This window comes from Sparus aurata, chromosome 3, assembly GCF_900880675.1.
Source record: "Sparus aurata chromosome 3, fSpaAur1.1, whole genome shotgun sequence".
NCBI lineage: Eukaryota > Metazoa > Chordata > Actinopteri > Spariformes > Sparidae > Sparus > Sparus aurata.
Window position 1 is genome coordinate 18,466,804 of NC_044189.1, and position 23,772 is coordinate 18,490,575.

Here is a 23,772-nt window from a genome sequence, read left to right on the forward strand (position 1 = left end):
CACATAACAATACTGCATCAGGGTTCAAAATAATACTGTCTAATAGGTCTTTATATTTGTCTTTTTGTCCAAAAAGCTGTAAAAGAGTTAAGTTTGTCCACTGTGTAGAGTTGCATTAGTCCCTTTCTCTGCCTGTACAAAATGACACAAGTCCCCTGTTGGATGGTATTGAATGACACTTATCCTGTGGCTGTCTGTTTTTCTGTATATTTCTACAGTGTTTTCAGTGCCCAACAATGTTCATATTATACAATGTTCAGATTATTATAACTACAAATAACAAAAAAACAAAGACGATTCAGAGCTGTGTTAAGCCAAAGTTTATTTAAAGTGCTTTTAAATCCACACACACTCATAAACTGAGAGTTTCTCTCTTGCTTCTGCTGTACTCCTAACAATGGAAATGGCTTTCCACATGATAAACTACATAGACAGATTATCACGTGGAATCTCATCTCAAATCTCATTAACTCACTATAAGAGCTCCCCCTGTGGTAGTACAGTCTTTCCTACCTCAGTGATGAGTGTATTGGTGTAGTGCAAAGTTCAAATAGATCAATGTTTATATAACTGGAGTTGATTAATAAGTATATATATATATATATATATATATATATATATATATATATATATATATATATATATATATAAACAAAACGTTTCAATGTTATGACAGAGTGCTGTTTACATGACTACACATTTTATGATACACTGATGCTCCGTTCACATGAAAAAACAATGTTTGGACCCTCGCACTGATGCTCTGTAATGCGAGCTCCCAGTATTCAGGCACATAACAATGATAATCCAGAATGTGGCTCTCAGGATACCGGTGCCCAGTATTAATGGTCTTAATACTGTTGGTTCAACTGTCGCTTGACAGCTGTTATGTTATTGTGCACAAAATATTTCACTGCCTTCCAGTCTCACCCATTATCCCTTAGAGTCTGGTGTTCTTTTAGGAATCGCTGACATTCCTCTTTTCCTGGGGGCTTCATTTCCTTCAGGGAGCCCTTGAAGTAGTGTTCAACAAGTTCTCTTTCCATCTTTGATCAATGCCTTCTCTATTTCCCTGAAAATAAATGAAGAAATAACGTGAATAAATGGATGAATGAAAATGACCACCATTAATTATTGTCAACAAAAGTCATTATGTTTCATAAAGATAATCTTTCAAACTAGAGATGCACCGATCGATCGGCAACTGATCGCAATCGGCCGATAATGCCCCTATTGGTTTTGATCGGAGTTCTCAAAATAGATCAAATCAGGCCGATCAGCTGACGTTTCAATAAAGAGACAATGCACTGACTGCATGCAGGGTGGGAATTTCACGGTGGCCATGGCCGCTGTTGCCCCGCAGTTTGGCCTTGATGCAGCGTGAAAAAAAAATCTCATCCTACGGCCACAGTGGCCTCTGTGCCCCTGGCCCGGTCAGCGTAGCGAGCTTGCCTTTAATTACAGCCACCCGAGTGCACAGTAGTCACTCACAGTAACTTCAGTGAGTCCGCGGTTCGCGCAGGTGGAGTCTCATCATCACGATGATCTCACGTGAAAGCCTCTCAAACAGCAGCAGCGTCTCAAAACAGAAGAACGAAACTTACAGCACAGCGAGCGAGCGCAGCCGGTTTTGACATGATACGTAAATGACTTATGTGGTAGGATTTAGTCCGGTAAAGTTGGAAATATATTCACAGATTCGAACTTCCCGGATCAATAACTCATAAGTGAAACCTTGTTAAAACACAACTGACGGCTCTTTCCTACCGTAGTAAGGAAGACAACGAGCTACTACCGTATGTTAATCAAAACGAGCGTCTGGACATTAACTCTGGTCTGTATGGTCAGCCGTCTGTGAGACGAGGGCGCAGGGACCGTCTACAAAGTGCAGCACTGAAAAGAGAAACTACAAAAAATATTCAGTAACTTCACTATTATTCAGAGTGTAGTGTCACCAAAATCACTCCACACATCAGTGGTCTCCTGCTGTTATTCTACAGATTTTTTGTTTGGAAAAAATGTGCTTTGCCATAATTTTGGGGAATTTCTATTTGGGAGAAATATTCAGTAACACTAATATTCAGTGTGGTGTCACAAAACTCACCTCACCCTAACCCTACTTAAAAAAACTGTTTTGTAATGTAACATTAACTTGATATTGGTATTTAAAAAATGTTTTAATACATAATCCATGTCTTATTATAAATTAGGATGTTATGGTATCAGTCTGAAAGGTAAATCAACACATTTTCTCAGTGGCCTTTGTGCCCTGTCATGTGGCCTTGGTGCCCCTGAAAAAAAAAGTGCAGGCCAAATGGACTTGCCCCTAAAATGAGGAAATTCCCACCCTGACTGCATGCATTCCCACTAGTAACCTACAGTTACTCTCTGTAAGCTGAGTCCAAGTTGTCTCTAAGAGTCTCTAGAGTGTGAAATATTGCACATTGCCTCAGCCTGCAATAAAACGGTGGTCAATTCATGATACTTTCTCATCTCCTAATTTTTATACTTAATAATACAATGTCAATGTTGTGTAAGAAGAATCATTAATTAAATATATGAAAGTTACACAAGACAACAATATAGAAGAATTTATGGATTTGACGCTGTGATCGGTGATCGGCAATATCGGGATCGGCAGATACTGCTTTTGGTGATCGGTGCAAAAATCCTGATCGGTGCATCCCTATTTCAAACCAATGGAATAACATAACGCTTTGACTTGATGGTGATTTCTCAACTTCCCCTGTTGACTTTCTAGAGGTAGCAGCCCTGTCTTCAGAGCCTCCATGCACTGAGTTTCATGAAACCATGAATAATTGAAAGTCACGCTGCATTTAGTGAACAGATTTTTCTTTACCTGGATACAATATGTTGTGCATCTTACCATTTCGACTTGAGGTTGCTGTCTGCTCAGGCAGGACATCTTCTGCATCTCTGTCACTGTCCTCCTCTTCAGCTGCAACAAAATATTTAAAGCTCATATTACACACTGTCTTTGATTTCTTTAACAAAACAATAAAAACAGATATTCCTAATATCCTTCACTTACAGCTGATGTTTGGTATGATGTCTTCCAGGGACTTTCCTTTAAATTCTCCCAGTCAACTTTGTATGGCAAGAAGAAATTTGCTCACTTAAGCTGTTTGCAGTGTTTCTTCAGAGAGTCTGTAAAAACTCTTATGGACCTCGACATCGTGTCCCATGAAACCTGCAAGCTCTTCCTGTTTGTAAATTGTGAACGATCTGTGAAACTGTGGCAATATGCTTCCTTAATTTCGTTGAGGAAACATTTTCTGGATGTCTGGCCCCACATTCTTTGCATATCGCCTTATTGTGTCAGTTCCACAATTGTTTTCACAAGATCCATAATTTGGGCGGGGAAAAATGTAGGGATTGCTTGGGGAAATCCCAACTGCTTCCCAATTTTTTATCAGGAGGTCAACTGACTATTTAATATCATTTGGGAAGAGCACAGCTACCTTGCGGCTCCTCTTCTCTTGTATTTCTACCCTGGTGACTATCTTGCATAGTTCTCCCTCTACCTTTGACAGGCTGGCCAGAATTTCATCTGCATACTCCATTTGTTTCGCTGCAGGTATGTTTTGAAATTCATCCTCGAAACTTCTCCGAAACGTGTCCTTGTAAAATCGATGTCACAGTCACAAGGGAATAGCGCAATTTCAGTGCAGTTGAAGGAACTGAAAACCGGCGTGTTGAGTCATCAAACCCACTCATCTACTTGACAGGATCAAGTACTGTGTTAAATTTTTCTTAGCTAATCAATTCCTTCAAAAAGACAATGTCTCTATCAATGTCTCTTGCTGCCACAAGAAGTCTTGCAAGTTCCCTCATCTTGTTTCTGATGTCTGACCATTGTCTCACACTTTCTCCGTTTTTGGCAAACATTCTGTCTTCCAGTGAAAGAGTCAGAGTGTCAGATTTCACCACTTGGGTTACTGTGTCATATGTCATCTGTCACCTAACTTCTTTTTAAATCCACTGGAAACTGAAGCATCCATGGGCAACATCAGGCAGCAGGATGTCTTGTTCATCTTCATCTGACATTTCCAGGAAAAGGAAAACTTGTTGCTCCATGTCCTAGAATAAAGAAATGTGAGTTACTTTTTAATTCAATTTCTGCAAAAATTGTCTTATACATTTGACCCATCTATGTTTATCTAATTAAAAGCCCTATTGGGCCATTCTAGCAGACTTTAACAGGTTTTCTTCCAAGATTGTCCTGTATTTGGCTCCATCCCTCTTCCCATCAACTCTGTCCAGCTTCCCTGTCCCTGCTGAAGAAAAGCATCCCCACAGCATGATGCTGCCACTACCATGTTTCATGGTGTGTTCAGGGTGATGTGCAGTAGACATAGTGTTTTGCATTTAGGCCAAAAACATCAATTTTGGTCTCATCTGACCAGAGCACCTTCCTCCACATGTTTGTTTTGACCCCCACATGGCCTGTGTCAAACTGCATGGCTTTGTTTCAACAATGGCTCTCTTCTTGCCACTCTTCCATAAAGGCCCGATTTGTGGAGTGCATGACTTATAGCTGTCCTGTTGACAGATTCTCCCACCTGAGCTGTGGATCTCTGCAGCTCCTCCAGAGTTATCATGGGCCTCTTGGCTGCTTCTCTGATCAATGCTCTCCTTGCCCGGCCCGTCAGTTTAGGTGGACAGCCATGTCTTGGTAGGTTTGCAGTTGTGCCATATTCTTTCCATTTTCAGGTGATGGATTGAACAGTGCTCAGTGAGATGTTCAAAGCTTGGGATATTTTTTCATATCCTAACCATGCTTTAAACTTCTCTACAACTTTATCCCTGACCTGTCTGGTGTGTTCTTTGGGCTTCATGATGCTGTTTGCTGTATGTTCTCTAGCAAACCTCTGAGGCCTTCACAGAACAGCTATATTTACAGAGATTAGATTACACACAGATGGACTCCATTTACTAATTAGATGACTTCTGAAGGCAACTAGTTGCACTGGATTTTATTCAAGGGTATCAGAGTAAAGGGGGGATTACTACTTTTGCACACCACACTTAACTGTTTTTTATTTGTTAAAAAAAAAGTAAAACCATGTATCATTTTCCTTTCCCTTCACAATTATGCACCACTTTGTGTTGGTCTATCACATAAAATCCAAATAAAATACATTTACATTTGTGGTTAAAACGTGACAAAATGTGGAAAAGTTCAAGGGGGGTGAATACCTTTGCAAGGCACTGTAAGTGGCTTCCAGAGGAGAGGTGCAGGAGCAGCTGAGGTAAATGAACAATGAGCAAACGAGTCCAACCTTTTTTTAACACGTTTGACTCTACCTCCCCCAGCCCCCCTGCTGCTCCTCTGAGCAACAACTCCAGGACAAAACTCACACAGCTCCTACAACCCCACAGCATCCCCCGCAGCAGACACCACATCCCTCACGACCACCCCCCTGCTCTTACCCACCACAAACCCTGCCACACCCCCCACCCCTACATGACATGAACGAGGAGGAGTTCTGAATTCTGAGTGAGTTGGCATGGAATGAACTTCAAATAAAACATACAGAACATTTAACGTGAAGAGAGTGTTAGTCTTGGCACTTACATGTGAAAACCTGAAGGCATTCCTCAATGGTTGGACGTTCTTCAAATGAACTTTTCAGCATTCTGGTAATAATATCCTTTAGGCTCATCCATTTTTCTTCACAATGAAGAGTGAAGTTGCCTGTTAGGACATTTTGAGACAGCCCAAGTGGATCACTGGAGTAGGGTGTTCGTTCTGGTTTGATAGGGATGTTGCCCATCAGTCAGGATGTAATGCACCACGCACCCCGCAACCTAAAATGGAATGGAATGGAATTGAAATAATGTCAACTAACAGTCACCAGAACCACTCTTTACATTAAACTATTTGCATTTACCTAGTCAAATTGTAGAGAATGAGTAACAATAACAATAATTTAAATAAAAATCAATAATGAGTTCTTCTGACTATGCAAGACAACTTCAAATGGTATATTTTACATTATTACATTTGAGAAATTCAAACTCAGTGGTCATGGATCAAAATAGCATCATGAATTACCTTTAAATGAACACTTTCAAGCTCAACTCACTTGGATATCTGATTCACCTAGGTTGTATCCACAGAGAGGGGAGACAAAATAGGCAAATTAAGCATCTTCCAACACAGAAATGGGTTGCAACAGATGCTCCAACTTGTTCCACTGCCCTTCATCTTCAGTGAATATAATTGAAGAAAGAAAGCTTAATATCTTTACCCTGTTGTCTGCATGCCCATCACAGGATGAAGCAGTGGTATTCTAAAACAAAGGACATTTAAAGCATGAAAACAATAATTTTACTATGTAAAAAATTTGACAGTATTTGGGAATAAGGTTCTATTGACATGTATAATATTAATCCTACCAACAGCAAGTGTAAATGTTGACTGATAAGATTGGTTACATCAATGAGATCACAACTATATGAGTGTAGACTGTCATATCTATAATCCATTTTCTCTCTTTGTTATTTCTCACATCAGTGACAGACAATTAAGATACCTTACAATTTTTCTCATACTTTCTCAATATTTTATACTGCACTATGTAATGGCAAGTCTACATTTCGAGTTTCAACAATGAGCTTAAAAATAATTTAAACCAGTTACTAATCAAATCATATCCACAATATTGGCATGGATGAGAGTCCTTACAACTTAGTTAAATGATGAAATTTTGTGTGTCAAAGAAACAAAATGTGTAAATAGAAATAGACATATACATACATGTCGCCCTGGACAGTTAGGGTCTCCATAGTCATACACAAGTTCTTCTCCTGTGTATATGGCTATATCTTTGCCTGCAGCAATGAAGTGCAAGGCTTCCTTTTCAGGTTGAACCCTTCTGGATGTCATTTTTTCTGTAGAGTAATTAAGATGATAATATACATGATGCACTGTCTTCACAAATAACAAATATATTTAAATTGGCTGTTTTCTGCAATTTAATGACAAGCATGAAAGCCTCAGTGACTTCATGAAAGCAGTAGTAGTTACTGTACTGCCAAAATTATAATGTTCAATGGAATTGAAGTCAGGCAACTGAGGGGAAACTCAATGACATTCAGGACTCCATTGGTCTTTAAGTACTTTAAGTATACTTACTATGGCTAGATTAAAGGTTTATAAGGGGGCAGTACATCAAACTCTAAAACACTAGACAGAAACTGGATCAGTTTCCAAAACACGACCAGGTAGAGCCAAAGGGACCTCGCCATCAGAAGATCAATATATCAATTAATTGGACCTTGCAAAACCATAGCTGTACTCAGGGATTAGGAATTTTTTCAATTTAAGACAAAGTTTCAGCATTTCTGTTATTATTTGTGTGTGTTCTAAGCCTCAACAATCACCTTTTTGGGTCAAAATAACCCCAAAAGTGGGTGTTTCACCTCTGGCCCTATATTTAGCTGTATCTGTGTAGTTTTATATGGAGGACTCAAACAAAAAGACTGCTTGTTAATTTACATGAATGTTCAGCATCAATTATTGAAATGAAAACATGTGGCCAAGCTTCTACAGGGTGTCTTGGATGTTCAGGACTAATTTCGATCCAATCCAGGAAAGGTGAAGGAGTAGCTTAGGGAAATGAACAATGAGCAAACAAGTTCAACCAGTTTTTCAACAGGTTTGATTCCAGCTCCCCCATCTGCAGCAACCCTGACTGCTCCTTGGAGCAACAAATCCAGGACAAAAACCACAAGGATTGCATCATACAAACAAAGAATCACTAAATGAGTAATTTTGGTCTGAGGCCTAAACCTCACAAATTCACTACTCAAAAAGTATTTGGAGTACAGCTGTAGGATTTTGCACGGTCTCATGAATTTTAAATAGGTTTCAACAAGATTATTTTCATGAAAATCCGTGAAATGAAGTCATAATGAAATTTATATTATTACATTTAACAAATATGCAAAATGGAGGTGTTTTGACTTGTGGAAAAAAACCTTTGACTATACTGCATCTACTCTAAAGCATATTGATTTTAACAGACTCAACTGATTCATCCATACAGAGGTATATGTAAAAATGTTGAACTTACCTGTCACTTTAGCCGCGAAGCTGGTAGAAGGCAGAAATAGGTCAATGTTCGAAGAGTAGAGAGAAGAGATTTCTTAAAGTCTGTAGTTGCCAAAGGCTGGCAAACTTTCTGTGAAAAAAGCCCAGAATGTATACAGAATCCTGAGCAGATATCTGGACGGTGATTGGTTCCTGAGGTTAGCGGATGCAAATGTATGCTTCCACAGTGATGCAAATGATATTGAGCAGATATCTGGACAGTGATTGGTTCACTTGGTTAGGACTACGATGCAAACGTTCGCCTTTGTTTGCAAAACAAGGTCATGTAAATTCAAGTAGACCACAGGCATCTTTTGTCCAACTCTCAACTTGAGGTCACATCACTCTCCCTTTATCAGAGATAAGACAGTACGTTATGATACCTTTTGCCTAATGTTTTCAAGGATGACATTAGTTTTGGTAAACTCAAATCTGGCTGTGAAAGAGTGATCAATATGTCATCTGCAAAAAGGCACTGTGTCTTTAATCCAAATTCCTCTTATGTCCTGGTCTTCTCTAATAGCCTGAGCCAGAGGTTCGATAAATAGTTCAAACAAGGTCGGACTTAAGGGACACACCTGCCGACAGGCTCTTTCAAGTGGCACAGGGTTGGTCAGACTACCATTTATTTTGATTCTGGCTGAGGGGGAATAATATAAGATTTTTAGATATGAGATGACTTCAATATCAAAGCCAAATATTTGTAATGTTAAGTGTAAGTATTCCCAACTAACTGAATCGAATGCCTTTTTCAGTATCAAGGCTGAGACCAATGGATTTATCTTTATTTTTGCTCATATGCTCCATTAAATGTAAAGCCCGTCTTACGTTATCTTGTGTCTGTCTGGTTTTAAGGAACCCTGTCTTGTCCTCATCTATTATATCCGGAATAATATTTTCTAATCTTTTTGCAATTATTGAGGCATATAGTCTATAGTTGAAGTTTAAAATCGATATCGGTCTGTATGAGCTGCACTCAGATTTATCTTTCCCCACCTTAGGAATTACAGAGATGATGGCATGTTTCCAAGAAGCTGGTTTTTCTCCTCCATTAAGAGTAAAGAGGAGTAGAGTAGTTTTGTACCATTCTGCAGAGTATCCATTCTCACCTGGCATTTTATTTGTTTTGAGTCTCGAGATAGCATTATCCAGGTATGTTTCTGTTCATGTTTACATCTATGTATATTGTGAAGGAAGAAAAAAATCCTCTAAATTAATGATATGATATGTGTTCAAAATAATTTCAAATATTATCACTTGCAACAGTTAAAATTGTACTGACAGCAAATTTGTTTGGTCAGCATGAACAAAAATGTATATTTTGGATTGAAAATGGGCACTTACTCTTCCCTCTCTGCAGTTGCTCCACCATGCTTGTCTTGTCCAATATCTGTCACTCTCTCTGAGCATGCTCAAAGTCATGACATGATTGTGATTGGATAATCAGGATCCAATCAGTAACCCGCATTGCTGATATCAATCAATTACAGAGTATTTATTGGTTTTGAGACAGAAATATGACATTACCATTCCAATGGACACAGGGTCCGAAGGAGTTAATTCCCCAAGTGTTTGTCTCCTTCCACTATTGTGTTGTTGTAGTTACTGTCTTGAAAAAAATACAGACTACAGCAAACTTTCCCCAGAAAACAGCATCCCTCCCCACAAGTGAAAGAGTCAGACAGCGTCCTCTTTACTGATGGCGATTATGTAATTATGTAATTTAGAGCGAATAACGTAACTTTGTCACTTTCCAGGATGATTGGTGGGTCAACATCTTAATCACTACACATTATAGCTGCATCGATATGATTAAAACAGTCACCGGGTACATTAACAGGAGAACACTGGGGGAAAAAACACACATAGATCTCAAAGTCATGATCTGTATCATCATGCCTCTTTTGGATCTGCAGCGCTGGCTTTCTGTGTGAATTACACACTGGTTCTTCTTTACACTGGAGCTGCTTGGTTCTGTGTGAACAAACAATGGCAGAGATTCGGCAAACCGCCACTGCGGTGATAATGCAGCGACTCTGTGTGAAAAAGCCTAGTGCTTGAACATGAAAACAACAATCTCACTACTGATCATCTTTATTTGAACTTCATCTAGGTTGTTCCTTTTTTAAATTCTTAAATTAACATTGTTTTTTTTTCCGCCTTCCTTGTACTCCTTCACTTACATAAAGACTGAAGCTTTTACCTGGGAAATCCACTAAAGTTGAACTTAATGTATTGTTATAAAAGACAAAATTTGAAGAGACAATTCAGTTGAGTTTGAGACACTCCATGTTGGAGTGTGAGTGTCGCTCCATGCTATCCAAGAGGGAACTTTTGCTGTAATACACTAGCTAACAGGGGACTCCTGGGGATGTTTCAGTAGCCCCATCCTCACGGCCCTTTGAGTGCAGGAATCCTGCACCAATTCTCTGCATCCTACTCTGTGTGAAAGTCTCAGATGCGGTGAGGGGTGAAATTCTGCTGCGCTCTTTTGGATTCAAATGTGAAAAAGGCTTGTGCTTAAGCATGAAAACAATGATCTCACTGCTGGTGATCTTCATTTTAGCTTAATCCAGGTTGTTCCTTTTTTAAAATTTTAAATTAACATTGTTTTTCTTTTTTCGCCTTCCCTGTACTCCTTCACTTTCATAGAGACTGAAGCTTTAACCTGGGAAATCTACTAAAGTTGAGCTTAATGTATTGTTATAAAAGAAAACAATATTTGAAGACACAATTCAGTTGAGTTTGAGACACTCCATGTTGGAGTGTGAGTGTCGCTCCATGCTATCCAAGAGGGAACTTTTGCTGTAATACACTAGCTAACAGGGGACTCCTGGGGATGTTTATAATAGATCCATTGTTAGCAATGAATTAAAAATGAAAGGAAACTATATTCCTTTTCCTCTTGACTTTATCCTGATTGTTTTTATCCTTTATTGGAAGTACTTGTTACTTCCTTTAATTCTGCTTGGCTCCTCAATTTAATACAGAGAAGATCTGGTAAATGGCTAAGCCATCCACTAGAACTAAACCTTAATATTTTGATATTAACACAGAATGACAAATCAGGTTTAAAGAATATAAATGGTATTATTTAGTAGATGACTATGCATTCCCCTTAAAATTAATGTCCTGGTGTAATTGATCTCTAAAATGTAACTAAGTATTTGTGCATGCAGCCAAATCACTTCTGATTTACAGGTAAAACGTATTTTCCATTTTCCATAGAAATGTTTATATATTGATGACATCAAAGTTAATTAACAACTTCAGAAAGAAACAATGAAAATCTCTTTCGTAAACAAACTATCATTAGGTGAAAGAATGGGTGCAGACAGCTCCAATGCAGGATATGGAAGTCCCCTCTTTGATAGGTAGACATCGCTGAAGGATCCAAGTCCCCTCTTGGTTTTTTCTTTAAAAAAATTAAAAGAACACATTTGAAGTACTATTATGGTAAAAGACCTTAAAAGAAGCTATACTATTATATTTTTGTTTCTTCAAAATGACCAGAAACAGGAGTCCCCTCTTAGATATTGGAGTCCGACGAGTGCCCTGTTGCCCCTGTTCACGTGTATGTGTGTGTGTGTGTGTGTGTGTGTAAGCCACACGAGAAGCTGCAGAAAAGCAAAACGGCAAAGCATCGTCTGTCTGAGAGAAAACTGTAGGGCAATAATGGCTGTTTAACTACCAAGTTATTTTACTTTATCTTTTTCTGTGTTGATTGAGATATCCCAAGCAGCAGAAAATGACATATTGTCATGTAGTGTGTCCTGAAGCTGTCTTTGGCAGTTTCTTGTAGAGAGGAGCAGGATATTGCTGTTCAAGACTTAAGACATAATGCAACTGCATCATAAAGCCTACATGAACTGCATGGTGTTCAGGGATGAATCGTCTCTTTTGCTATTGTAGGGACCTATGAAATCCGTTTTATTTTTTCCCAAATTCCGTTTTCTTTTTTCCCAAATTCCGTTTTTTCCGTTTTAATTTTTGGGAATTCCGTTTTTTCCATTTTAATTTTTGGGAATCCTGATTTACTCTTATTATACTACTAAAAACAGTGTGTTTTCAATGTAAATAACTCAAATGTACACAAATTAAATAGAAATTACCTTAAATTAATTGAGGGGACAAACATATTTCCTCAATACTGTACCGTACAGTACAGTAAAGTGCATCAAAAATATTTTGACTTCATCATGTCTTCATACAGTAGTATATTTTGTGTTTTTATGGGTTTCATTGAATAAAAACATGGTCAGCTCTCAGGCAGATCCAGAAAAGCCTCCCAGCCCAGGCAGAGTCAGCTAAGAAGGCTGTGGCTAACGGGGCTAGCTAGCTAACAGCAGCTACTGTTAGCAGCAGTTAACAGTCACTCTGGTATTATATGCAAATAATATGAATCGGACAGTGGCTAACTCTTCGCCATGCTTGCAATGTTTTGACGGGAGAGCTCAGTCTGTGGGGAGGGGGGCGGCGGCGACTTGTTGTGCCACCCAGATTTGGTTCCCCCCGTGCAGTTTTCCCCAGACAAAAGTTCCTCTTCCACACGAGAACAACATTTCAGTGAAATTATGTCAAATTCCGCGATATTCCGTGTTAAAAAGTAGATTCCGTTTTAATCGGCCAATTCCGCGATTCCGTCCGCAATTCCGTGATCGCGGAAATCATAGGGCCCTACTATTGTACTATTTTTTCAGCTATAGTTACATTCATTGTTAGTAATGTAGCAGCCTAGTTTTGAATGACATGTCCTTGCTATCACATGTTGTTAAAATATAACATTTACATAATAAAATCAACTAAAGGCTTCCCAAATGTTGTAGTAAATTAAGCATGATGAGTTGAGCATATGTCAGCATGTGGCCCCACTTTGAACTCTCACTCTTTTTTTCAAACACTTATTGCAGATGGATAGACTTAAGTCTATGTGTAAAAACACTCAAAGTTAAGTGTTGGAGTTTGTATTATTCAAAATTTTGATGCCAATATTTTCCCTTTTACTGCAAATGAATATCGGCTCCAAATATCGGTTATCGGCCTCCTTGACTACTAATAATCGGTATTGGTATCGGCCCTGAAAAAACCATATCGGTCTATCTCTATCTAATGGTGATTTCTAAGTGTTAACAGCTGTCATGCTCCATGTCAAAACTATAAATTATTTCAAAGGTAGTTTTTGAAGGAATGCTATACTCTTTCCAAATCGGCCACTACAGGAAAATGTAAAAAAAAAAATGAAACAAATAAAATATTATTAAATAATAAACTCTGTAGAGCACATTACTTCCCCAAGGCACAACAGTCCCCTTTAATCCATCCAGCCTAATCACCCATGCTACCTTTCTAAATCTCCATTATTTCAGCCGCACTTGGTGGTAGTTATAGGTTTATATCCCTATTTTTGTTTTACTGTATAGCAGTTACAAAGATAACCCTCTATGAAAACATATTAAATATGGTATATTTATTTGTATCAGCATCAAATTGCACTCACTCACAGATACCAGCCTCTTAAATAAGCTTTATTTTTGCCATCAAGATGAATAAAATATTCTGAGGAATTAACAAAAATGTGGAAAAATGCCCCGTCTGCACCAGTGGTTAATGCCTTCTGTCCGACCGACCTACCGCCCCACCGACCGACCGACCGACCATAAAGCAAATACACTGAGGTCAATTAGTTTTCATATGAATATAAATTCCTTTAATAGTCATGCCTGTAAATAGGAAAGGTATCAGAACTTATACACACTTTTTTCAGGAAATTCTTCATCTGTTTATGCAATTATGTATTATTCATTGATTTAATATAGGTCATTTTGGTGATCTGTTGGTGATTTGATGAAATGTTTGCCAACTGTGAAGCCTCCATATATCTATAGGGACTACAACTGCAATTACACTTTTTCATGTGCCATTGTATTTGTTTATATTCCATTTTTCCTATTGCTTTGATTCATGTTTTCCCTTTGATTGATATTATATAGTTATCATAACTATCATAACTTGACTGATTGTTCTGTTGTACTGTAGATACTGTATGTGGCCGGAATTTTGGCTTGGCACATTCTCCCCTTTTTCAGAAAAACATAAACTGACTGAAGACAATACCACCGTTTGTAAAGAAAAGCATATTCTGGACTGAGTGTGTGTGTGTGTGTCTGTGCGCGTACATGTGTGTATGCGCTGCTCATTGGGTGTGTTTGAGTGGCTGTATGTGTGCGCTGGCATCTTGTTGCCATTCAAGTGATGACACAATTGTAGTGGGTCATAAACAGCGGCTTCATTAGCCTGTTCAGGCAGTGCGCTATGCGCTACATTTAACCACCTCTGCCCCCAGCACTTCTCCTGCGCCTCTGCTCCTCAGCACCCACAAACCAGTCACCAGAGAGCACGATTAAATTTCATGACTGCGCATATTTGAAATTCCCATTTCATTTATTACAAAGGGCATTCTTTAATGTCCATTTTTTTTCCCGAAGAAACTTATTTCCATTTTAGTGAGGCATATCTGATACTGAGGTGAAGTTACGAGGCAACACCTAATTTAATCAGAGGTAAAATTCACAAGCAGGTTTTCTTTTTATTGCCTTGTCAGATAACTGCAGATGCCTCCTGGAAGAGGTAATACAGTCGGGAAAAGGAGAGCTGCTTTCTCTCTGTTTCCAATTTAAAACATTTAGAATAAAGCAGAGAAAATTAAATAGGTCTGAGCTCTGAGGCACTGTGGGAAAACTGGCTGTGTATCTGTGGTTTCTTTTTTAACCACGCTTGGGAACACGTCAAAGTGAAAATGGAAGAAAAGACTTCTCACTAAGTGGGGAATGTGTTTTACATGACATAATGAGTTCTACGCAGAATATTTGAGGCAGGTTCCCTTGAAACTTTAAAATATACAATGAAAATTACAGGGCCTCATGCACAACAAACTCGTGGCATAGTTACAGTATGCTTACTGAAAAACAGTCACAGCAGCAGCGGTCGCAACAACAACAATAACAATAATAGATTAAAACTGCAAGCAGTGATGAACGGGCCCTCGCAGTCCGCGCGCACGTCGGGGCATGCTGACGTCCAAACGCGCCGCGGCTTAAGCCCCATGGCTTGATCGTTGTTCACGGAGGCGGCAACCGCCTGCGTTTGGGACAGTGCACGCCGGGGGTGAATATCAGCCTCTTCTCCCAATGTGTGTTTGTAACGTGGTGGGTTGCCCCTGCCAGTATTAAACGCTTTCAGGTGAAGTCAGAACAACTTCCTGCAATCCAAAGAAATCCAAATGGACTGCAGGTGAATGATTTCTAAAACATTTAATCGGGTATGTTTAGACAATCGATTCTGCACTGTTATGTTGTGTGAAGTGTTACGGCCTTCTCTTTGCCTTTGTCTGGCATTCAGACATGGACACCTGTGTTTTTGCAGGGAATAGATTGGAAGTGGGACAGAGAAGGGGGGGTTGTGGCTTGCAGTAAACTTCCTCTGCCCTAAATTCGAACCCGGGTCCACTGCGTATGTGGCATGCACTCCAACCACTCGACAACCAGCGCAGCTAAGACACTGCCTTCTGTTGTCACTGTGAAGGCAGGAAGGTAGCGCATCATAGGGGAGGATGGAAGTGGAATGCCACAGATTTAGATAGGTAGTGGAGTGCAGCCAGATGTGATTCTTCCTTTTGGAAAGGGACAGCGGTCAAGTGACCAGGTTTGACGAGCGTCCTGCAGTAGCTGTGTTTAACCAAAGAACGCACTAAGTTGTTTCAAATCGCAGGGGAAGCCACTGCGTTCATCGCGGAAAAGTTGGGCAGAATCACAACTACACACATCTTGTTGTGTGCCACATTGACAGGGCAGACACAACACGCAAATGGCATTCTGAGTAAATTGGCTTATTTGAAAATTGTGTGCTGTGACTTACTACCACTGACTTATCCATTATGTGGCTGTAAACATTACCTTGCAATTATGCCCTGTTGTAACATGCAATTTAGACAAAACTACCTGCAAATACCATGTACATCTGACTATGTTTGTCATCACTGCACATAAATGAGTGTAGAATAATGCTTCACTTGCCTTCTTTCAAAAATGTATTTATGGCTGTGTATCAGTGTCAAGCTTTTGATCTAATTTCTGCTTTGTTTACTAGTTTTTATTCCAAGAACTGCATGCTGCCACCTTTTGAAGTTTCAATAAAATCTGATGAATATGCGGCTGCCTTACTGGAATTGAATGGAATCATTTAGAGGTTATCTAGATAGGATACATGTGCCTTGAAAGACAACAGTGCCATCTAGTGGCGACTTGTATCACGTACACCATAAATTCATGTGCTTCTAAGCAAAATTGACCACTTCCTGTTGGACTGAGAGTGTGGGTGTAAATGAGTCATTTGTGCGTCTTGTCATGACACACATGCGTGCCAAATTTCATTCATGTACATGCATATAGGGCGCCAAAATTGACCGCGATAAAACTTACTTCATGTTTCCAGTGGGTGGCGCTATGGATATGACACAGTATTGATGCACAGATCTATTCAGGGCGACTCCCTCTAGATTCCGTCTAGATTTGGCCGAGCTAGGAAATGGTATGAAGGAGTTATCAGGACTTGATGCTTCATGGCGAAGGATTGTTATGGCGGGCTCCGCAACTGCCAGCAGGTATGACGTAGGATAAAGATTTCCATAACTTTTCATCTTCAAGGTCAGAGGATGCTACTGAGTGACTTTGAAGTCGGTGGTGTTACATCTGTAGGAGGAGATAATTTAAGTACGAAGATTGGCATAATTCAACATGGCGGCCAAAAGCAAAATGGCAGACTAAGTATTGATGCTGAGATTTGTTCGGGGAGACAGCCTCTACAGTTACGAGCAGTTTGGTGTGGATAGGACACTGTATGTTGAAGTTATAAAGCCTCGATGCTTGACGGCGTGAGGACAAAATGGTTTCCACCGCACCGCCCACTAAACTTTGGCGCATCTGAATGATTTCCATAACTTTTGTTCTTCGAGGCATGAAGAAAATTACTGAGTTAATTTGAAGACTGTGGTGTTTAAGCTCTAGGACAAGATAATTTTCAAAGTAGGCATGAATTGGACAAAAACGCCGCCACACATCTAAATGGCTGCCTTCCTGTTGGACTGACACTAGGGGTCCAAATGGGTTTTTTGTGCGTCCGGTCATGAGGAATATGCGTACCAATTTTCGTCCTTCTATGTTACAAGTAGGAGGCGGGGCATCACAATAGGGGGCGCTACAGAGCCCATGCATCACGGCCACGCCCCATGACTACACAGATCTCATCAGGGCGACTCCCTCTGCATTCCTGAGAGATTTGGCAGAGATAAGACACGATGCTTTACGGCGAAGGATTCTAATTGCCCGCTCCACTGTGGCCAGCAGGTATGACGTAGGATAAAGATTTCCATAACTTTTCATCTTCAAGGTCAGAGGATGCTACTGAGTGACTTTGAAGTCGGTGGTGTTACATCTGTAGGAGGAGATAATTTAAGTACGAAGATTGGCAATATTCCAACATGGCGGCCAAAAGCAAAATGGCAGACTAAGTATTGATGCTGAGATTTGTTCGGGGAGACAGCCTCTACACTTATGAGCAGTTTGGTGTGGATAGGAAATTGTATGTTGAAGTTATAAAGCCTTGATGCTTGACCGCGATGGGAAAAAATGGTTTCCACCGCCCCGCCCACTAAAGTATGTTGCAGCTGAAAGATTTTAATAACTTTTGTTCTCCAAGGCATGAAGAAAATGACTGAGTTAATTTGAAGAATGTGGCGTTTAAGCTCTAGGACAAGATAATTTTCAAAGTAGGCATGAATTGGACAAAAATGCCGCCACACATCTAAATGGCTGACTTCCTGTTGGACTGACACTAGGGGTCCAAATGGGTTGTTTGTGCGTCTGGTCATGAGGAATCTGCATATTGAATTTCGTTCTTCTACGCACTTGTGGGAGGCGGGGATGAACATTAGGGGGCGCTACAGAGCCCGCAGGTCACGACCACGCCCATTGACAATGCAGGATTGCTATTTTCGCTTAACGTGAGTTTTCGATTATGTTCAGGCATCCAAAACTGCAGTCGATGTCGGATCGGAATAATAATATTAACGAAGAATAATTCTTCCAATTACAATAGGGACCTCACAGGTCGATGACCTGCTCGGGCCCTAATTACATCAGCTGTAGACAATTAACTTCATTTTGTGAGAGAGAAGAAAAACTATTTTTGGCAGTTGTTGGTTAATGTGCTCTGTAAGCTTGTTTCTGCACTTGTCCAAGGTCATTAAGGTAAAACAAATGGGCTACATTGGATTAAGCATTTTGTGCAGGAGCTGTTAACTGCCATTGTCTGTTCCCCTCACCCCTTAAGGATTTTTTAGTTAATATTAAGTCAAACCATTTTTAAGAAGTTATACAGTGTGCTCAGAAGACCAACTGTTGTGGATGAGTTTTGCACTCGGAGATTTTTGATCGATTGCATGAAGCCTGGGCTGATGGTGTGTGGTGAGGCCTAGTCAGGCCTAATCCTGAACAAAGACCTGTGAATACTCCTTGCTGTGACAAGCTGGATTCAACAGAAACAATAGAATCCCTTGAGCAATTTATTGCGGAAAGATATCAACTTGCCCGGATGGAAACACTACAAGCAAGCTTACCAAGTAATCCTACTGGAGGGAAGAAGGCGGCGGCTAAGAAAAAGCGGCAAGCTGATGCAGCTAATGCCACCAAATCAACTCCTAAAAGAACAGGGTGTAAAAGATCACGCTCTGAGGAAGTAAGTGATGACGATGAAGCTGATGGGGTCATGGAGGTTGAGATTGGCCTCCTGAAGTCAATTAATGATAGACTTGCTAAACTGAATGTGTTTGAGGTTATGATGAAAGACTTGAATCAGCTCAAAGCTAGCCTTGAATACAGTCAGTGGCAAATTGATGAACTGCTGAGTGACAACAGGAACCTAAAGAAATCTGTGAAGGATATGGAGAGCAGGGTGAATGTGCTTGAGAAAGAGAACAAGCGCCTGTCAGAAACCCTGCTTGATCAACAGTGTCACTCTATGAGGAACAACTTGGTTTTCTCAGGAATTCCAGAGGAGGACAGTGTTGATTGTGAAACTGTTGTGAAGGCCTTCATGACTGAACAGCTGAAACTGCCAAGTGATGTAGTAAAAGATGTCACTTTCTCCCGAGTCCACAGAATGGGTAAAGTGTTGAAAGACAGACCAAGAGCCATTGTTGCCAATTTTGAACATTTTAAACATAAGGAGCTTGTGAAAAGCCGAGGAAAACAACTTAAAGGCACAAAGTTTGGAGTAAATGACCACTTTCCACATGAAATCATCAACAGGAGGAAGGTACTCTATCCCATAATGAAAGAACACAGACTTCGAAATGATCGCGTCACTTTAGTGACAGACAAATTGTACATAAATAACCAACTGTATCGGGACCCCAAAACAACTCCCTGGTTATTCTGAGCTTGATGGATATCTGATGCAGGTTGTTAAACTATGGCAAAGTCGATGATTCAAATTGGTTCTGTGAATTTGAAATTACCTAAGAAGGGATTACATATTGCACACATAAATGTTTGTAGTTTACCAAATAAAATGAAGGAGATCTGTAACATGCTGAAAATCAATGATATTCATGTTCTAGCCATCACTGAGTCACATCTAGATAGTTCTGTCACTGAAGGTCAAGTCCATGTGGATGGGTATAATTTTATAAGAAAGGATAGAAATCGAAATGGGGGAGGTGTGGCAATGTATATTCAAAATCATCTGCCCTTTAAAAAGAGAGACAATCTAACAATGGATCATCTGGAGGCTGTATGGGTACAGATACATCTACCTTATCAAAAACCTCTAATAATTGGATGTGCATATTGACCCCCTTGCTCAAATGTGAACTATTTAGATGACTTATGTTCTAGTCTAGATAATGCAACTAATGATAATAAGGAAGTGTTTTTTATGGGTGATCTGAATATAAATTGGTGTGATAACACGAATAGCAATAAAACTAAATTATTGAGATTTACAGAGGGGTGTAATATGAAGCAGATGGTTAGGAATCCAACAAGATTTTCTATAAGGAATGGCATACGTACTGAGACATGCATTGATCTGATTTTTACCAGTGTACCGAAACAGTGTTCAAGTGCATGTGTGTTTCCTGTTGGTTGGTCGGACCACAATATTGTATCCATAACCAGAATATCTAAGATTCCAAAGAGACCACCTAGAATAGTAGTAAAGAGGAGTTTTAAAAGATTTAATTGTGAGGAATTTAAGAGGGATTTGGCTGCATGTCCCTGGGAATTAATATTTTTAGAGGAAAACTTAGACTATGCCTCTGAATGTTTTACTGAACTCTTAACTGAAGTGATGAATCAGCATGCTCCAATTAGGAAACAGACTGTTAAAGCTCGTTCTGCTCCATGGTTAGATGATGAACTTAACAGATTTTTTGAAATGAGAAATGAGGCAAAAGCTACATTTTTAAAATCAAATTTAGAATCTGACCAATGGATCTATAGAAAATCACTTAACTATGCACTGAAATTAAATCGCAGTAAAAAGGCCTCTTTTTACAGAAAAGCATTCACAGAGTGTGGGAATGACTCAAAAAAAAAACATGGAATACAGTCAGAGGATTGTTGGGAACAAATATTGCACAATATCCATCATTTGTTGAGGAGAATGGAAAAGTGATCACAAAGCCTGTTGATGTTGCCAATCATTATGCTGCTTATTTTGAAAACAAAATCAATAGACTAAGAAAGATGACAGATTTGTCCAGTCCTAAAGATACTCTGAATGATCTGATTGGCAACAACATCATGCTAAGTAAAATGTGCTCTTTTTCCTTTTCCTTTGTAACAACTGAAGAAGTTATGAATTTGCTGGAGTCACTTCCTTAGGTTATTGAGTTATGCTGCACCGCAGATTGCTTCCCCCTTGAGGTATTTGTTTAATTGGTCAATCGACACTGGTCACTTCCCTAAAGTATGAAAGAAAGCTAAGCTATGTCCAATTCCAAAGAATAGTAAAGAACCTGTCTCACCTGAGAACAGTCGGCCCATTAGTCTTTTACCTGCACTGAGTAAAATTCTGGAAAGCATAATCAGTGCTCAGATTTGGTCATACATGGAAACTAATGATTTACTCTCTGCTAATCAACATGCATATCGTAAGGAGCATTCCACTGCGACTGCTCTCATTGAGGTGACAGATCAATGGCTAGAACAAATTGATTTGGGAAAATATGTTGGTGTATTATTTTTGGATTTTAGTGCAGCATTTGATTTGGTAGATCATAGTATATTATTGAAAAAACTCCTTCATTATGGGTTCCAACTAACCGCGCTTGACTGGATTCATGCTTATTTATCTGAAAGAACACAATCTGTTTATATAAATGGATCATATTCTTCGCCTCTGAATATACAGTGTGGCGTGCCTCAAGGCAGTTGCCTTGGGCCTCTCCTTTATCTGTTATATACAAATGATATTTCATATGCTCTAGTCTGATCAAAAATGACAATTTTTGCGGGAGATACTACTGTGTATGTACCGGGCTATTCATGTGTAGACATACAGACATCACTACAGCAAGACCTGGAAACATTTAAGGATTGGGCTGACATGAACAAACTCGTATTGAATGTAAAGAAAACAAAAGTAATGCTTATTGATTCTGTGAGGAAGAAGCAAATTCTGCCCTTCTTACAGCTCATGACAAATGGTACAATGATAGAACACATAGATGAGACTAGACTATTAGGTGTTCAACTTGATAGTCATCTGTCTTGGACACCACATATATCTAATCTATGTAAGAAGCTGGTTCAGACTGCTGTTATGGTTGGTAGAATAGCCAAATATTTACCAAAAAAAATATTAAGACAAGTGACCCATGCTTTAATTGTGAGTCAGGTAAATTATTGTGCTGCCGTTTGGGGTAATGCTGGAGTGGGAGAAATAAGTAGACTCCAGGCTGCGCAAAATAAGGCTGCAAGAATTATTCTTAGATGTCCGAATGATACTCTGATTGAAGAGCGATACAAACAACTAGAGTGGTCATACATCAGGGATATAATAGCTAGAAATGTTTTTCAATTATTTTATAACTTACATGCTAAAAAGAAACCAGAACTTTTGATAAGCAGATTCCAGCAGGTAAAAGATAGACATTTAGTCAGCACAAGAGCAGCTAGCACAAGTGATTATGTTTTACCCAGGACTAGACTTGTAACTGGTAAAAGGATGTTTTGTTTTCGGGCTGTGAAGCTATGGAATTGTCTACCTGACCTCATTAGAAATTTACCAGAAAAACATTTTAAACAAAACATTAGGGGTATTTTTTTGAGAAGTATTTGAACTCTTTTATGGTAATTGTATCACTGTGATTGAGGGATAGTTTTTTTATGTAATATTATCTGTATAAGTTTTGTTCTGAGTATATAATGCCATTCATGTGTTGTATGTATGTTTTTTGGTTGTGTCTGTTTTATATTGTATTGTGTTTTAGTTATACTGTATTGTGTTTGCATTGTATTTTGTATTCTGTTTTTATGTTATGGACTCTTGGAAGAATAGCCCAACTGGGCTGAAAGAGATCCAAATAAACAAACAAACAAACAATCCACAGATGGCCACTGAACATACAGTTAGGAAATATAAAACGGGTCAGTTTTGTTGACATACAACTTTGGCCCTGGTTGCCTGCTGGACAACAAAAGGGAGGGAGATTGGTGTGACTCGCAGTCGTGTGCCTGTTCCATCCATCCATGGCTACTTTTTGCACATGCTTAGGTCATGTCCGGCTACTTTATTTAACTATAGAAAAAGGCACAAGTACCTCATGTATAAAGTTTTTAAAGAATGTGTATGAATAATAAATGCTGTGGAAATCAGCTTTATTATCACTGACTATGTATTGAGAGGATATCATACTGTGAGGATCTTTACATCCCTGTTCTATATCAATAAATCGGCATTTATCAGCATTTATGCCATGATGATACGCTGAAGCAGAATACTTCTAGTCTATTGCCAGATTAATTGAACTTGAAGGTTTGAGCCGAAATCAAAACAAGCTAATAGGTGTCTGTGTACAGTATTCTATTCCTGCCCACAAGTTTAGGCCAGATATCTATCCGAAGTTATATTCAGATCTGGTGTGTTCACAAAGAGAAATGTTAAACTAAAGTTTAGTTTGTATGTTTATTGGAGGAAACTGTTGTGTCTCCATCCAGAATGCCATTAGAATACAGCATGCTTTCTGCCCATGCAGCAGGAGCCAGGGACTTGTGGGACTGCTATCTTAACGAAGGCTGGTGCTGCTGCTGCTCAGTGTCTGCTACACTGTTTATGGCCATAAAATACTAAGGGGGGTCCGAAAAAGTGGCCTCATGTACGCGCTCCACTAAGAGGGTTATTAGAATGAGCCAGGTCCAGAGAAATGGACTGTTAGGGCCACTGGGGATTCCGACAGCAATCACACACTCCTGTTTACTCCACAAATTGGCCCCTGAGAGGGGCATGGGCGTCTATAGCACCTAGTTAAAGTGATTGAGGTGACTCCTAGCCATTGATTTTCTCTTCGTCTTTGGCGTCCCGCCTGGCCACCC

General features: G+C 39.5%; 1 protein-coding gene and 2 long non-coding RNA genes across 7 annotated transcripts in view; 1 reads left to right on the plus strand and 2 right to left on the minus strand.

Annotated features, from left to right (window-relative positions):
• LOC115579434 (uncharacterized) overlaps positions 1–23,772 on the plus strand; it is a 64,509-nt gene that overhangs the window by 20,329 nt on the left and 20,408 nt on the right. The gene's annotated exons all lie outside the window — the stretch shown is intronic.
• Positions 1–23,772, minus strand: part of phf14 (PHD finger protein 14) — a 140,610-nt gene that overhangs the window by 12,275 nt on the left and 104,563 nt on the right. The window lies entirely within an intron of this gene.
• On the minus strand, positions 656–9,747 carry LOC115579433 (uncharacterized). Of its 2 annotated transcripts, none has more exons than XR_003983645.1 (8): positions 8,103–9,747; positions 6,785–6,918; positions 6,276–6,317; positions 6,111–6,127; positions 5,600–5,832; positions 3,053–4,101; positions 2,888–2,959; positions 656–1,072 (listed from the first exon to the last, which is right to left on the minus strand). It is a non-coding gene; the product is annotated as an uncharacterized LOC115579433 (long non-coding RNA). The 2 variants fall into 2 exon arrangements; XR_003983644.1 differs by having other exon boundaries at positions 6,080–6,127.